Raw genomic sequence first — 6,263 nt, forward strand, 5'->3', positions numbered from 1 at the left:
CGTGGAACAGCTGGTAGTTTCGAACTGCTGACCTTGCGGTTCGCAGCCCAATTTGTAACCACTACGCTACCAGAGCTCCTACTGGGCTTCCCTGTAGGCACATGGATATTATTCTACCACTTACAGCATTGTACCTCATGACTGATCTGGATATGTTCTTTTTGACAATGAATGCAACCACATGGTTTACTATGCCAGGTGGTTCCATAGGTCCCCAAATAAAGGTCCAGAAGTACAGAAAGACTGATAGAAAGTGGGAACAATTAAAATTTTTGAGCACTTAACTAGGTACTATGCTAAGAGATCTATTACTATACATATCGTGACAACAATCCTACAAGGTAGATAGTATTATCTCCTTTTCAAAGATGAAGAAACTGGGAGTCAGAGCTCTTTAGCTACAAAAACATTATCCAACACACCAAAAATAAGCCTCAACTACCTGCACAGTCTCCTGTCCCCACCACCACTGGGGTCATGCTTGAAAACTCAACCTGCTTCACTAACAACCAGCAATCCTTACAGACTCCTACAATCCTAGATGGCTGGTCTCCTGGTCTCTTTTTTGGTGCAACTGACAAATTGGTCCCTGGAAGTCCATCAAGCAAATGTAGGCCATTTACAAATACAGTGATCTAATGTTTAAAATACTGCTAGATGTTTAGTAAATATTTTAGATCACTGAAGATGGTAGAAAGCAATTTACTTTATGGAAACAATCATTTAATCACTGCAATTAGCTAAATTATTACCTATTCATCTAATTATCTTTTAATTATGTAATTTAAAAAATTAAACATATTATTCTAGCCAATGCCAAATTTTTACTTCATAATTTCCCAAGGAAAAGTACAATCTGTGATATAGTACAATGTAATTTCCTACAGAAATTAAGTTCCATTTTATTCTTAATTACAGGATAAATCTCCCCATAATGGCCATGACCTCTATCAACCAATGAGGAAATTTGGCTTTTCAAGCAAATCTAATTGTAGAGGACAAAACTAAAGCAGTTGATTAGGTTTTTCTAGACAGGCTTAGAAAGTACTGACTTTCTATACAAAAAGAAAAGATACCATAAGCCTAGCAATGGTTTTCAACTAGCTTCACGTTAGAATTCCTTGGGAGCTTATTAAAACACAAACAAACAACAGACAAAAGCACAAACAAGCATTCCTTGGGAGCTTATTAAAATACAAACAAACAGAATCTCACCCCCTAGAGATTCTGATTTCATTGGTCTATAGCCACCTCTCCACCCCAACTCCTTCCTTCATATTTTAAAAAATTTCTCCAGGTCATCTTCAATGTGCAACCAGAATTGAAACCCACTGAGAAGGTAATTTTATCATGTGCTGCCTTTGATTTTGTTTAATTGTGTTGTTTTGTTTTTGAGAGAGCTGCTGGTAAACACTGAGTCAAGAAAGATAATGTTGGGCATAAGGGGAGCAGTAGCATTGCAACACAATGACAGATGCAAGAAGATACAATGGAGGGATAGAAATTTGCTGTGTTGAAAGATGATGCATAAGCCTGGTTTGTAAACCAGGAGTTTTAAGTAGTCAAGCTCAGTTTCCAAAACACAACAACATCATTTGTCAGGGATGCAAATGCAAATGCATTTTATGCAAATGAAACCAGGAATTTGAACAGACAATTTACCTGCTTGAGACCATGTGCTATGCTGTGGATTTAATTGTGTTCCCAAAAAAGTTCAGTTGCAATCCTAACCTCTGGAATTTATGAATGCTGTTGCTGTTGCCATCAAATCGGTTCCAATTCATAGCCACCCTGTATAGGGTTTCTGAGAAGCAGTTGGTAAATTTGAACTGTCAATCTTGTGGTTCAAATCCACCTTGCAACACAGTGCTTATCCTATAGTGCCACTGGATTATGAAAGTAAGTGGTCTTTTGTTATGTTATCGAGGTCATATGAGAATAGGGTGTGTCCTAAACATAATCCCTCTGAGTGGTGACAGACTCACAGGGCAAGATGGATATCATGTGAAGATACATCTACAAGCAGGCAAGGGATGTCAAGAAATGCTCAGAGTTACAGAAGCAGAAAGAGACAGGCTTTTCCCCTGTCACAGAAGCAGCAACAGAGAGCAGCTAGCCTTGTCAACACCCTGAATTCAGACTCCTAGACTCCAAAACAATGGGACAAACATTGCAGTTCTTTAAGATTCTGTCAATGTTGTTGTTAAGTGCCATGGAGTTTGTTACGACGCGTAGCAGCCCTGAATAGGGTTTCCCAAGAAACATCTGATGAGCTTAAACTGCTGGCCTTGCAGTTATCAGTCCAGTGCTTACTCTACAGTGCCATACAGTACTAGGTCACTAAAACATCATGGGACCATGTATCTCAGACCTTAAAGTAACAAACCAAACCCAACTCATAGCAACCCTGTATAATGTTCCCAACACTGTATATCTTTATTGCAGAAGACAGCCTCATCTTTCTCCTGAGGAGCTGCTGGTAGGTTTGAACTGCCTATTTTGCAGTTCGTAGCCCAGTGCTTAACCCACAGTGCCCCAGAGCTCTTAGGGCTCCTTATAAACTTCTGGGCCAAAGTAAACCTATGATTAGATACAATAGCCATATTTAAGTACACTGTGATTTTAGTCAATTAATTTTAATAAATGGTGGTGGTGGTTATGTGCCATGGAGTCGGTTCCGACTCATAGCGACCCTGCATAGGGTTTCCGAGGCTGTAAATCTTTACGGGAGCAGAAAGCCTTATCTTCCTCCCGCGGAACAGCTGGTAGTTTCAAACTGCTGACCTTGCGGTTCGCAGCCCAATTCATAGCCACTACGCTGCCAGATAAATACGCATTGTTAAATGCCATGGAGTTGGTTTTGAACTATGTTGTTGTTGCTAGGTGACGTGGAGTCAGTTCTGATGCATAGTGACCCTGTGTGCAATAGAATGAAACACTGTCTGGTCCTGTGCCATCCTCATAATTGTTGTTACACTTGAGTCCATTGCTGCTGCCACTGTACCAATCCATCTCGGAGTCTTCCTCTTTTTCACTAACTCTTCACCTTACTAACCATAATTCCTTTCTCCAGGGACTGGTTACTTCTGATAATATGTTCAAAGGATGAAAGACAGAGTCTCAACATCCCAGTTTTTAAGGGTAGTCTGGCTGTACTTGTTCCAGCACTGATTTGTTTGCTATATAAAATACCATGGTTTGGGTCAGGCACACCTTAGACCTCAAACTGACATCTTTGTTCTTGACCACTTTGAAAAGGTCTTGTGCAACAGATTTGCCTAATACAGTATGTAGTATGATTTTTTTTTTTTAAGTTTTTATTGTGAATTGAGTGATAGTTTACATGGGAGAATATCATTTTTACACCATTGTTTCTTTGCAATGATTACAATCTCCTCCGTGCATCATCATTCAACAGTATTTGCTTCTATTCCCTCTGTTGTTGTTGTTGTTTGAGGGGTGTACACAAAACCACTCAGGAATATATAATAATTTAAACAACCAAAGGGCACAGTCTACAAGCCTGCCTTCTGGCCACCAGCAACCAGTCCCTCTCCTATGAGTTTAGAGTCCTTAGCTACTCTCTCTCTCCATGTCCTCATCTCTGCCTCCATCTCTGGTGTCACTACTTCTCTGGATAGGTTCCCGCATTTCATTCGTGCTCTTCTCCCTTGATGATCCTAGGGTCCTCTGTTTCTGGACTGTAAGATTAACTACTGCCCTGATTTTGTTACAAAACTTTTACCTTTACAGTTGTGACAGTTACAATTAGTCATGATAACAATTACTCACTATTGAAGCATAAGAATCTTATCCACATCTCTTTTCACCAGACCCATCCAGACAAGATGAAAACTAGTCAATGGGGACTCTACCTTGCCCCACACATTCCTAAACTAAACTCCCTCTTGAAAACTTGTAAGCCAGTCACTTTGTGCCTTTATTGCCCCCTCATTTGGGTAGCCTATGTCTAAGTTGCCCGTCCCTATCTATGCTGTATACAGAAGGGATAGGATTGATATTTGATGTGAAGATTCCTTTCCTCTCAGTTGGTATTCTGAGCTACTACATCCATCAATACTGGTAAAGTTCATCAAATTGTAGCATTTTACACATTTCCTTTCTTAAAAATGGCTTTTTTTTTATCTTCCTCTACTTGAGTTCTGATTATCAAGCCATTGAGGTTAGGTCAAATGGGTACTATCTGCAAGTTTGGCGGTTCTTGTGCATCTCCCATCACTTCATATCAGCTGGATGCTTCACTCTCAGCTCTAGCCCTCTGTGTCTAAGTCCTTGTCCATGAGCTCAGGAGTTTCCAGGTCTTACCACACTTTGGACCAACCAGCCATTGCCATTTGATTTCTTGACTGCTGTTTCCATGAGTGTTGATAGTGGATCCAAGTAAAATGAAGTATTTGACAACTTCAATCTCTTCTTTATTTACCATGATGTTATTTATTGGTCCAGTGGTCAGGATATTTGTTCGGTTTAGATAGAAGTGTGACCCATACTGAATGATCTTCATCAGTATTTTAAATCTTCTTCACTTTTAGCAAGCAAGGTTATATCAACTGCATATCACAGTCTGTTAATGAGTCTTTCTCCATACCTGATGTTACATTCCACCTGTAACAACCACATGTAGGGTTTCTGAGGCTTTTAAAACCTTTTGTGGGAACAGAAAGCCTCATCTTTCTCTCGTGGAACAGTTTGTGGACTTGAACCACTGACTTCGTAGTTTGCAATGCAGTGCTTATCCGAGGGAGCCACCGCACTTCCTATGGGAATACAAATACACATTTGCCACTTAACTAAATGTATTACCATTCCTGGTGTGACAATGTAGGTTCAGCACTCGACTGGTAACTGCAAAGCCAGCAATTTAAACACACCAACCACTGCTCAAAAACTCAATAGAGGGTCACTATGAGTAGGAACTGACTCAACAGCACTTAACAACAGCATTGCCATCTAGTCAATTCTGACTCATAAAGACTCTACAGGACAGAGCCTCATAAGATTTCCAAGTCTATAACTATTATGAAAGTAGTCAGTCATATCTTCCCCCTCACCCTAGATCTGCTGGTAGGTTCAAACCTCAGACTGTTTGGTTAGCAGCTGAGTGCTTAACCACTGTATCACCAGGGCTCCCTCTGACACTTAACAAGCCACGGACAAAATGCTTCAGCACTACAAAATTGAATGACAGATGGTTTCGGTCCCAGAGGGCTCACAACTTGGTGATTTCATGTACTTGCTGATATTGTCTAAACAAAGGATGAAAGAAACTTGGCTTTGGTTGGTTTCAGTCCAGAATGAGTGGTCAAGTATGTCTGAAAGGTTCTTTGACCATGAGGGAAGCTGAATGATCATATAGCCAATGTGTTGTTGGTGTTAATTGCTATCAAGTCAGTTCTGACTAGTCTGAAAGGTTCTTTGACCATGAGGGAAGCTGAATGATCATATAGCCAATGTGTTGTTGGTGTTAATTGCTATCAAGTCAGTTCTGACTAATAGCGACCCTATAGAGGGTTTATGAGGTGCAACTGGTGGGTTTGAACTACCAACCTTGTGATTCACAGTTCAGTGCTCAACCTACAGTGCCATAACAGGAGTATTAAACAGTTAATCAACTCTGTTGTTGTGTACCATCAAGTCCATTCCAACTCATAGTGACCCAAGGTTATAACTCTTTACAAGAGCAGAAAGCCTTATCTTTCGCCTACAGAGCAACTGGTGGATTCGGACTACTGACCCTGTGGTTGACAAGCCAATATGCAACCAAACACGCTATCAGGTTTCCCAATTAACTCTTCTTGTTGATGGTAAGTGCTGTCAAGTCGATTCCGATCCATAATGACCCTGTATTGGGTTTCCAAGGAGCAGCCGGTGAGCTTGAACCTTGCAGTTCAAACGACTTTACAGTCTAATGCATTAGCCCACAGTGCCACACCAGGAGTCTACTCTAGCAGTCCAAAAAGCTTGACTGTATAAAACTTGAGCACAGAACTTAAAAGGAGGCATGCATGAGTTTGATGCCTTTGAAACAGCTTTATTGATGCTTTATTGACACATAATCAATTGTTCATATTTAAAGCATACAATTTTATAAGTGTGAGACTACAGTGAAAGTATCACCATATTGGGGTGGCGATAATAAATTATGTTTATTATATTATTTATTATAAACATTATTTATTATCCCCAAAGTCTCCTCTTGATCTTTGTAATCCCTCCTCCTATCCTTGTCCCCCACAACTTGT

The sequence above is a fragment of the Chrysochloris asiatica genome, unplaced genomic scaffold, assembly GCF_000296735.1.
Source record: "Chrysochloris asiatica unplaced genomic scaffold, ChrAsi1.0 scaffold00286, whole genome shotgun sequence".
Taxonomy (NCBI): Eukaryota; Metazoa; Chordata; class Mammalia; order Afrosoricida; family Chrysochloridae; genus Chrysochloris; species Chrysochloris asiatica.